This window comes from Magallana gigas, chromosome 8 (assembly GCF_963853765.1).
Source record: "Magallana gigas chromosome 8, xbMagGiga1.1, whole genome shotgun sequence".
In the NCBI taxonomy this organism is placed as follows: Eukaryota; Metazoa; Mollusca; class Bivalvia; order Ostreida; family Ostreidae; genus Magallana; species Magallana gigas.
The window spans coordinates 28936819-28948476 of record NC_088860.1 but is presented as its reverse complement, the minus strand read 5'-3'; the positions used below and the strand labels follow the sequence as shown (position 1 = coordinate 28948476).

Sequence of the window (11658 nt, the reverse complement as noted above, 5' to 3'; positions counted from 1 at the left end):
AATAAATAAATTATAACAAATCTTATAAACTATGAATAATGAAAATTTACTGAAAAATAGGTATGTTTTATTTTTTGGCATTCAAATTTCACGTTGTTAATTTTATTTTATTAATTTATTATAATTCATTGTTTGATCACATGCTGTGCTCGCCCCAACGGTCGCACCGTAAAACATATTAAATCTTTGTATAAACAGTCATAAACCGCATATAAGCTTTTTAAAAATTTTTATTTTATACTTCTAAATATCTCATTTGTCATTTTAAAATAAAATTATGAGTTTACTATGACGGTCAACTCTTTACGTCGATTCCTATTGTGACGTCAGCAAACCCGCGAGCTACGTTAAGGCTGTCAATAAACTCCGTTCAGACAAAAAGTACGGGAAATGTGCATTATGACATCACAGTATATTACAAACCTCGAAAGTACCTATTAATCTATTTATTACTAAAATTAACTTATACTAATCTTTTAATTAAAAACAACAAATGCTATTACTTACAATTTTGATGTCCGTTATATCGTACACACTGAAATATAAGCGAGATGTCGTTCTCGCTGTACTACAAAATATGACGTCATATGCTTCAAAATGACGCATTAAGTTAAATCATTGAAGGCTATCGTGCAGTTTTATAGCGAAGAAAAATAAATGTCCTACATTAACGGAAAAGTATAAATGAATATCTTGTTCAAAATTATTATTAGTAGAATGCTACCTATATAGTCTTATTTTCATTTTGTTAAAAGTAAGCATCGTATAAAGAAGCCACCTCGGTTTTGTATAAAATATCGTATATCTAAAATCTGAGTACCTAAATAAATCACTTCATTGCAAGGGCATACACTTACCTGATCCCGACAAACTTTTACATGTGAATTTGAAATATGCTATGTAACTTAAAAACTTCTACGATCCTTGTAAAATCTTATAAATTAATTATTTTTTAATGAAATTAACCCTGTGACCTTCAAAATTACTCAACATATGCATTATAAATTACGGTTCTACTAACAAATATTCTTATCTTAAAAAAATCGCACCGTTTTTCAAAATCTACGATATAACATCAAGTTATTTCATAATTCAGTTGTGAATTTTGACATGATTATGCCCTTGCAATATTGAATTTTTTAAATGACCTCAAAACCACAAATACATCTGCTTGTACCATGCGACTGCCATATCACGTGACCACTATGAACATAAAACATTGTACTGTTATATATATATTTTAGAAATATATTGCATTTGAGTGACTGTTATTGATTTTATAAAGGACATGCCAGTTTAACTAAAGTATACGTGTTTTCATCACAAAAATTTGCCCATATTTTTATTGACCGCCTTAACTGTACTGCGAAACATAACTAGTTCACACACGGCATTTAACAAATAAAAAATACTCAACACTTAAGACTCTTTCAAAGGTTGAAATATACTTTACAGTTATTGAACATGTTTTTACAATCTCCACACTTCGGATTTTCAATTCCATCCAAGATTTTGGCCTTTTTGCTGACTGGTTCATTTGGCTCCAATGCATTGGAAATATTACGCAGCATCTCTTCACTCGGACGCTTATATTTACGGACACTCTCGATGGATCTATGTCCTGTGCGTTCCATGATTTCCTGTTCCGGAACCCCGGCTTGGTAAAGAGCGGTTGCACAGGTGCGCTTACCCGAATGATTAGAGAAGAATCCGGGAATTCCGGCTTTGTCGCACATATTTTTCATAATTGTAGATAATTTGTTGACTGTTTTCTGTCGAATTGAGCAAATCTTTCAAGTCATTATCATTAACAAAATGTTCATAGCGACCCACCGGCATGCTAGATCCTCCCTCTTTTTTTTTGCAAGGAGGTCAAAATCCACAAAGTAGTTCGATTCCATGTCGGCAGGTCCGGGATTGAACACGTCGATCGCTTGAAACAACGCGATGTTCTCCAACAAATTTTCGCACCCAATCTCCTTCTCTATCTGCTCACTTGCTTGCGAAAGAGTAATATCGTCAATTGTGGTGTCCCATAGCCCACCCAAATCAAAAAAACCCTCGCATGTGTCGTCTACTTCCATTTCTTTTGATATGTCGTCCTTTCTTGTCGACCTCTAAGCGGGAAATGAAGAGCCAGCATTTCTCTTTGCGCGTGCTATATGATTTTTGGTTGCTCTGATACATGTGACTTAAACAATAGGTTTTAATTGGTTATGTAAAGAAGGACGAAGGCGGGTCAAAAATGTCACTCGGACGCTGCGCGTCCTCGTGACATTTTTGCCCCACCTTCGTCCTTCTGTACATAACCAATTAAAACCTATTGTATAACTACTACCTAAGTTCAAATAATCTTGATGAACTTTTAATGTTGTCATTTATTAACGATGTTTATATTTGAGGAATTGTCATAGTATGCAGAATTATAAATCAGACCACCATTTTTATGTATGCAGAATTATAAATCAGACCATTTTTTATGCAACAGCCTAAAAGCACAACCATGAGCTTGAACAATAATCATTGTGATGTCATAAATATGAAGTCTTGACAAGTCATAACGGTTTGCCTAAAAATTAACACCTTGCTCTAGTTTTGTTAATATAAGGAAATATATTTTCCTTATAAAAATCAATGCTACTGTAATTGTGCATGAGTTTTAGAACAAAATTAATTTTACAGATCAGAAGTGGTTCATTTTATCGTACCTACCAGTATATGCTTTGTAATACCATTGTTATTTGTATTTCAGAGTACAAACTCTTGTCCGTAGTCATGATCGACACATGGCGATGAATGTTCTATATTCTACTGAGGTTTGGGTGTGTTCCAGAATTACTTTACCATGTTTATTTTATTATTATATTGTTTCGATTTGTGTTTCAATCACTTTCATAGCTGGGTGCGGAAGACCTTGCTATTATTCGGAAAAATTTTCAAATTTCTTATTAGGGTCTTCCGTCTTCAGCTTATGAAAAAAAAATTCATTCAATTATTTTAATTATATTAAATATTGTCATTTGGTATCAAATTAAACAAGTTCTGTGCTATATTTGTTTAAAAATTCATAAAACAAATATGTGAGAATCGTACATGAACTAGTTAATATGTCTACATAGACACACAAGCGAACAAATGCCGTTTTAAGCCCAGGCATTTACTGCATTACATTTTGTTGCGTCTTAGATAAATTGTTGTGATTCAATTTCATTTTTTTTCATCTATATCATTACACTACTTATTTGTGGCCGCGCAGAGGAGTATGACTAAAATGGGTAGCGAAACCCGGGCCGGGCCGGGATTTTCTAAACTGGTAACCGGGTTTTTGTTGATTTCTTAAAAATTACTCATTTGTTCTGCACGAAATTTGCAGGAATACTTTTTTACAACTTGTTTTGTCTTCGCTGAAATTTTTATTTATGTTTCGGTACCCGGACGTTTCGTGACCTGGCAAGATGTTTAGGGACTAAGACTTTTCGGGTCCTGGATCTTTTGGGACTTAGAATAAGATTTTTTGGGATTTGTATAAAATAAATGCTAAATTCATTTAAATCCATGTTCAACCCTTTTTGGTACAGGCTCCTGTACCCTTTATTTTTTTCGTCGACAAAATGCCCTTCTAGGAAAAAATAGTTTCACTCAGTAATCATTTACATGTTTAATAATGAAATTAATGTTTTCATTAAAATCAACCACACTTTACAGATCACTCAGACAATTTGATAAGGATATCTCATCGATATCTAGCTTTTACCGGACCCGCATGCAAAGGATATGCCATGTTACTATTCATATTTTTAAAAAAATTGATAATAATACGGCTTCATGGATAAATTATGCAGCTAAGTTACATATTTCATCATAGCCTTTCATCAAGTCCCAAAAAATCTTATTCTAAGTCCCAAAAGATCCAGGACCCGAAACGTCCGGGTCTCGAAACGTCTTTAACATGAGGTCACAAAAGTCTTAGTCCCTAAACATCTTGCATCCTTGTCGACCATGTCGACGGATTTTTATGTTTCCATTGATCAGCCGTTGATAACTAATAAAGGAGAAAAAATGGACATTAAAGTGTGTGATTTATGTGGATGTTACTGAAGAAGGTGAGGCTTTTTACTCCTTTTAAAGTTTCTTGTTAACTGGTTAACAGTTAGGCTAGTCTATAGATGTACAGCACATGTAAGTCACTGATGTATGTTGTTTTTTTAGTCCAGATAATATAAATCCTTTTAACAGTATTGAATCCCAAATGTTTTACCTTTAACTTGTTTTTTTTCCTTTTCTTTTTACCAGAATTTTGTTTGAATTACAATTCAATTTATTGACAAAATCCACATGTGGCGAAAGTAATACATACACTGATATAGTATACAAATATAGTTAGTTCATAGATTTTCTTAGGTTAAGTGCATCACGTATGAAGTTACAAATATTTCTGGATGATTTAACATCTGCTGGGTTAAGAATTTTATAAGAATTACAGAGTTAGATGTTTTTGTTATGGTGTAGGTGTTTGTTTACTAACGTGTAATTTTTACATTGTTTACTGCATGGCATGGATGTTTAGACTCGGTCGAGGTTCATGGGGGACTGGAAAGGATGACCGAATTTATCTATTTAAAAAAAAACCAGACTGTGATTTTTTCAACTCAAAATACAAAGCAGGGTCTAACTAGAAACATATCATATATTCTTGTGCGGAAGACTCCAAATGTAGACATGAATAACCTGTAGACAATAACATCCAAGTAAATAAAATTGTATGCTTCAGAGTAGTTAAAACATGACTTTAATATTTTTATGTACCGATCATTGTATCATTAGAGAGGTTAAGCAGACCAACGGGTACCTGGTACATGTACTTGTACATGTAGGTTACACGTTAGAACTATACGTACCACTCTACCAGTTCACATAATTTTTCTTGTTTAGCAGTTATGATGTGTACTTAAATTGTCGTTGGTAATGTTCTAAAATGTAATTTTTATATTCTCTTTTTTTAATCATACTACTGGCAGTACTGGCGTGCGAGCAGTTCTCGCCCAGGACCATTTCTCACTGGTGCATTGTTACATCATATTTTCATATATAATATTATGTGATGATAAAATGACCTAACAATGCACTGGTGAGAAATGGCACTTGACAAGAACTTATCGCACGGTCAGACCGGTTTGAATACCGGTGCCAGATAGCTCAGTTGGAAGTAAAGCACCTGACTAGAGATTCAGGGGGCCCAGGTTCAAATCCCTGTTTGGTCCTTCATTATTTCTCCCATCCTGTTACAATATTAGGGCTGGGATGATACTGTACTTAGCCGATTCGGTACATATCACGATACATGAGATGCGATACGATACATATCACGATACATTGCAACTAAATGAAAACATGAATAGGGGTTAAAAATTTATTCAATCTGTCGATGTATTACCGCATGTCCAAAGTTATTTTGATATATTTAAAATGAGCGTTGCACAATTTACAAATTACTTTAGTCTCATATACACTACTTTTTCATATACAAGTAATCCAAAAGTTGTCCACACTCCATATATACAATATTGGTGTTTTGACCAACTCCTGGAACTGACAGATTAACTCCTGCCAGGGGAAGAGCCAGGGGTGATCTTCGAGGGTGAAGATCATTTAAGGGTGTAGGAATGTGACGGTCAGACTGGTTTGAATACCGGTGCCAGATACATGTAGCTCAGTTGGTAGAGCGCTAGAGATTCAGAGGGCCAGGATCGAATCCCAGTCTGTTCCGTCATTATTTCTCCCATCTTGTACATATATATCAGATATATAACAGATGATTGAGAGTCATCACATGGTTTGCAAGATGCTATAATTGTAATAAAACCTTTACTTTACAACACAATACATTTAAGTGAATATTTATGTTTCTTGATATTATTTGGTGTGGTTTTCTTGACAGCGTCGCATTCAAGTCAGTGTCAGCTACATTATGCATAAACAATTTACCCGCTCCTAAACCACAAACTTTCTTATTAGTGGATTCAGCTTACCGCTGATTGGCTGCTGTTGCAACAGACTAATAATATATGCACGCACAAAACACAATGAACTTATCAGAGAATGAAAAATTCATCAAGAGTTACTTTCAACTGTTGGAATTTGGGTAGGCCATATTTTTTTAAAATGAATACTTATGAAAAAACATACTGGCATGTGACCAGTTCTCGCCGAGTACCATTTCTCGCCAGTACATTGTGGCGTCATTTTTCGTCTATAATTTTCTGTGTTGATAAAATGAGGTCACAATGTACTGGCGAGAAATGGTACTCGGCAAGAACTGCATGTTCGCACGCCAGTATATGTGGTACACACAGCTGTAGCTTTATGATGAAAATTTTGGTTAGACCATATATAGCTACCATGTATTGCAAGTAAATAATATTTACAAAAAACTTGCAATTTATGAAGCACAAAATATACACTAGTTTTATAAAGATTGACATACATGTACATGTATATGTACCACATTCTGTGAAAAATAATCTATAACATTAAAAATTCTTCATCAAGTTTACTCATACATGTTTTATGCTTATTACACATAGTATTGTTTTTAAAACATGTAATTTATAAGAAAAGAAACAAAAACCCTCGCTAAATTTATTTGTAAAAAAAACAAACTAGTAGAATTGATAAAACATGGTATACCAGAAGCTAATACATGTACTTTCACGCTGTTCGGATGGGTAAAATTCCTTTGTAATTTACGAATTGAAATATTGACTGTTGCACTACAAGTAATAAACTCTCAAACTTTCTCTCTCTCTCTCTCTCTCTCTCTCTCTCTCTCTCTCTCTCTCTCTCTCTCAATTTGAGAAGTGTCTATACCTAAAAAAATTTTTTAATATTATATTATGACTTGATATGCAAATTTTTGATCTTGTACTGCCTAAATGTTATGTCATGTATAGGGATATGTCATACTTATTAGGTATCACAACATTATTTCTCTGAAGGTTCACGTCAAAACATGGCGGACAGAATATAGAACCCAGTTTTTCCCTTTGATTTGAGGGTTTTTCCTAAGAGGTGGGTGCCCAATTTTTTTATGAGGTGTAAATTCAAGTATTTTGCTTCAGATGATATGCTTAAAAAAAAGTGAGGAGGCCAAGAAATATTTTTAATTTTTTTTTCATACAGAGTGGGGTGATTTGGCTCCAGGCATGGTTTTCAAGCACCTGCTTGACTTAGATGTAAACAAAGTCTCACGCCTTTGTGGATGGGTAGGTATTTTTTTGGTACTGAAATGTACAGTAAGAATAGTACTTTAACATGTGAAAGGGAAACGTCTGGGAAGTTTGTTGTACCTGAGTGAGAGCAGTCTAAAGGTGAGTGGGTTTGGTAAGATTATATAGGGGAATTTAATAGTGTTGTGCAACCTGAAGAGAGAAAACTCGGGAGGTAAGTGTTTATGTTTACCTTAGTTTCATGGGATAATTTTAGCATCTAAAGGAAGTCTGGGTCTTAAAGGGATTTTTTATAAAAATCATGGATGCTGAATGGAGACGAGAGAAATTAGAAGTTTTATTAGAAAAAGTTGATAGGGGAAGGGTGAATAGTTTGGGGTGTGATTTTTTTGATAACAGTTTAGCTTCAAATTGTCGGAGGAGGGGGAATAATCAGGGGCCAAAGTATGGTAGGGTCAAAATTACACTACCTGACAACACAAGAAAAGTTTTCCTGGCACACAGATTTATGTACATGTTGCACACAAATACATTACAAATTCCACACGATAAACAGATTTCACACATATGTCACAATTCACTCTGCATAAATCCATTACACTTAAGTCTAGAGGAAGCACATGTCAATAATGAGAGACAACTATGTAAGAATTTAGTCCCAAAAGTCTGCTTAAAACATGCCGGCTATCCTGATTGTCTTTTTGAGCGGTAGAGGTAAGTCACTTTTGTTGCTTGTTGTACGAGTGTTCACTTTTGTTCTTAGTGACACTCTTTGGTATGGGGGGATCACTCATTCCCTTGGAATATCCAGCCTCGGTACCAGTTTTTTATTGGAAGTACATCTCGAATTTCTCGAAATTCAGCCCGATGATTTTTTCCTCTTCTTGTCTGTTATGTATATTTCCTGTTTTCTTTCTAGTTGTCTCGTCACCCGGGTATCTTCAGGCAGGGGAGCACCAAGGGCAGCACACTTTAGGACGGTGGATTTCCCGGGACCATGGTTCATCCTGTGGATGGCAGAATAGATTTGGGACTCAAAGCTCACAGCACAGGTAACATTCTTTGGATTGGATTTAGAGTATCCTCTATGAAGTGCCTCGGACTTCTGAGTATTGGTGATGGTACTCTTGCTAAACCGGAAGTCCACGAGGCGGCGTATGGTCTCTTCATCCTCCAGGGTGGGGTTAAGGGTCCTTGAGTTTGGTGGTAGGTACTCCTTTGGCCAGCAGTCTGTAGGTAGGCCGCTGCACACGAGTGAGTGTTCTGTGCAAGTACCGCCGCAGCGGCCCGAGTAGCACTCAACTATGGCATGTGTTGCCAAGCTTAGGGTGTGGATCAGCTTTTCTGAAAATCCAAAGAATTTTTTCTGTGCTATATCATACTCAGCTGTGCACCTCTTCATTAGGTCCACTGAAAATTTTCTTTTTGTGGCCTGCCTCTCAGTGGCGGTCCTCCCGGGGAACATGTTCTGGCTAAATTTTGCATTGTCCGCCCGCCTTCTTCTGGGACTGGGCAAGGTGCAGGGTATCTCTCGGGGCCTCCACGGTCTGTCCATGTTCCCTCATTGCTTTCTGCACACCGCGGAATGCTGCGCTGTCTCCGTCTGTAGTCATATGGCTAATGAGGGTGGGTTCTCTGTCTGTAAGGAAGTCATGACAGATTTCCTCGGTGGCGAGGTGTTCACAGCCGATGGGTGCATCCATGGTTAGGGACGCTGAGCATTTTCCTGGATGCTCTGGGCACTTGCTCCCCTTTGTACGCTTACGGCAAAGCTTGTTTTTTGCAGTGACACCTATGATTTTTTTTATCAGAGGTAACATTTTCACTTATGGTGTAAGTACTCTGTGTTGCAGGCTGGAATAGATTCCTGTCCCGAGACCAGTACAGTGGGTTGTTGTAGCGGCCGTCACCTTCAACTGGTATGGATGTGAGGCGTGGGTATCCGCAGTTTTCCAGAGTGTCCTTCAGGTAGGTTCTTTCACGTCTCAAGTCTTCTTTTACCATCTCCACCATCCTGGGACCAACCTTACCCCCATTGCGTTGCAGTCCAGTGTAGGATGGGGCTGGACAGTTGAGGGCCAGGAATATTTCTTGTAGGTTGGTCCCCATTATTGAATTGTCCATTAAGGCTACCCATAGGCTTATGTTTGGTTTAGCAGTCTTTGGACCCTGGCTGTCTGTCTGCATTTCTTCGTACAGGTTATTTTGTACTGAACGGAAATTGCAGTACCGGCATTTAAGGGTCTCCTTCCAGCAGACTCCCTTTTGTTGTTCAGCTTCAAAGTCAAACTCAAGGTAGGTAGGGCATTTAGGACTCTGTAGTTTGTGCTGCTGGTAGGCAGTGTTGAACATCTCACACGTCTTCCCCATGTGGAGCATTCTGTAGTTCTGCTCCTGTTTGCTAGGGTTGTCCTTCTCAGGTACTGTGCATGCAGTTCTCGGGCGGAGTTGCATGATGGGTCCTGTGGTCTCTATGGCTGAGACCACGTCCTTCAGAATGCATTTTCCTGTCTTGCTGATCTGTGTTCTTGTTTGACTTCTCAAATACTTGGAGGGCTGCCTCTTTTTACCCCATCCCCTATGGCCAGGACCTCTGCGACGCCCATCCTTGGCTTTGAATTGCACACTCTTACTTTTGCTCTGTCCCTTCATTTTCTAATTTGCTGCTTGCTTTCTGGTAATACTCAGTAGAATGTCCTGTGGTCAAGCATTCAGCAGCTTTTATTTGTTGTCAGGATCTTATGAATTGACCATGACTAATTTATGTTTCTTCAGCCTCCAGTGCTTGGCTCTTGTGTGAGTACCATGCCAAATTGGACCTTCATGGTTTATTAGAGTGGCAGATCCTTAATGCCTTTGCAGTAAAATGGAAGCCAAGGTATTTTTCTTTGTTTAAATTCATGTTTTGAATTAAAAACACAACACACTGTTTTGGTTTAATAAATCTATTTCATAATTTTATCATATCATAAGCAATATTTACACAATGAAATGTTAAAAAAATGCATACACTGCTCAAAGAATATCACATGAAACACAGGCAAATGCAAGTCTAATATCTCAACAACAATCTGTGAAAATTCATACTCTTTCATAAAGTACAAGTTATTAAATTCATAAATTTACAAACACTTATGCAATGCTTAAAAAATGTCCACTTGACCACTACTCACTTCAAAACAAACACATTTTTCATTTGGCCTGTAGTGCTTTGTTTGCCTTCAAAGCAAAAATTCATATACAATATCACTTACAGATATGTTTCAAGTTCCTAAAACAGCATTTTATAAAATTCTTAAAAAAATCTTTATTTTGTTGCAGGTATCACAACACTATTTCTCTGAAGGTTCACGTCAAAACATGGCGGACAGAATATAGAACCCAGTTTTTCCCTTTGATTTGAGGGTTTTTCCTAAGAGGTGGGTGCCCAATTTTTTTATGAGGTGTAAATTCAAGTATTTTACTTCAGATAATATGCTTAAAAAAAATTGAGGAGGCCAAGAAATATTTTTAATTTTTTGGCTCCAGGCATGGTTTTCAAGCACCTGCTTGACTTAGATGTAAACAAAGTCTCACGCCTTTGTGGATGGGTAGGTATTTTTTTGGTACTGAAATGTACAGTAAGAATAGTACTTTAACATGTGAAAAGGAAACGTCTGGGAAGTTTGTTGTACCTGAGTGAGAGCAGTCTAAAGGTGAGTGGGTTTGGTAAGATTATATAGGGGAATTTAATAGTGTTGTGCAACCTGAATTACACTGCATGGTCAGTGTATTTTTTCCAGAAATACTATGCATATGTTAATGTAAACACAGCTATTACTAGTACATGTATGTAAACACAGCTAATTTTTTTTTTATTTCAGCTCAAAACAGACTCTTGTTACCACATGGCACCACATGGCTTTTACCTGTTGATTCTTGTGGGTCAGCTCTTGAGATTAACCTGTCACCTCTATCCACATGCATATTCCTTGTGTTCTACAGACTATTTAGTGGTAATTCAAATTAAATCGGATAACGCATGAACAATAATCGAACTTGAAGAAAGCATTATGCCATGTTGTGGTTTGAGTTTGATAAGAAATTATGAAAAACAAAATTAAGGCTGTTTAAAGAAATTCATAATTGTTGTGAAAATTTGTTTTTCAATAAAAGTATGCAATTATGTTTCCTTTATTTTTTATTTTATAAAGATATTAAGATGTGTTTACGTAATTGAAAAATCACCCCCCCCCCCCCCCCCTCTCTATCCAATTGTTTGCATTAAGATTAAATGTAGGATATGTAAATGTACATTTGACTTTGAAATAACATCTGCTATGATCATTACTTTTGAAATGAACCAGAAAGAACCTATTTCTATCTTTCTAAGGTATATATGCATAAAAAAAAGTAGAAAAACATGTCAAATTTGAACATCAACTCTGTCTCC

At 36.5% G+C, this 11658-nt stretch overlaps 1 long non-coding RNA gene across 1 annotated transcript; it reads left to right on the top strand.

Annotated features, from left to right (window-relative positions):
• Positions 1-223: 223 nt before the first annotated feature.
• Positions 224-11393, top strand: LOC109617420 (uncharacterized). Its single transcript, XR_010708546.1, has 2 exons — positions 224-4103; positions 11090-11393. It is a non-coding gene; the product is annotated as an uncharacterized lncRNA (long non-coding RNA).
• The last annotated feature ends 265 nt before the right edge of the window (positions 11394-11658 follow it).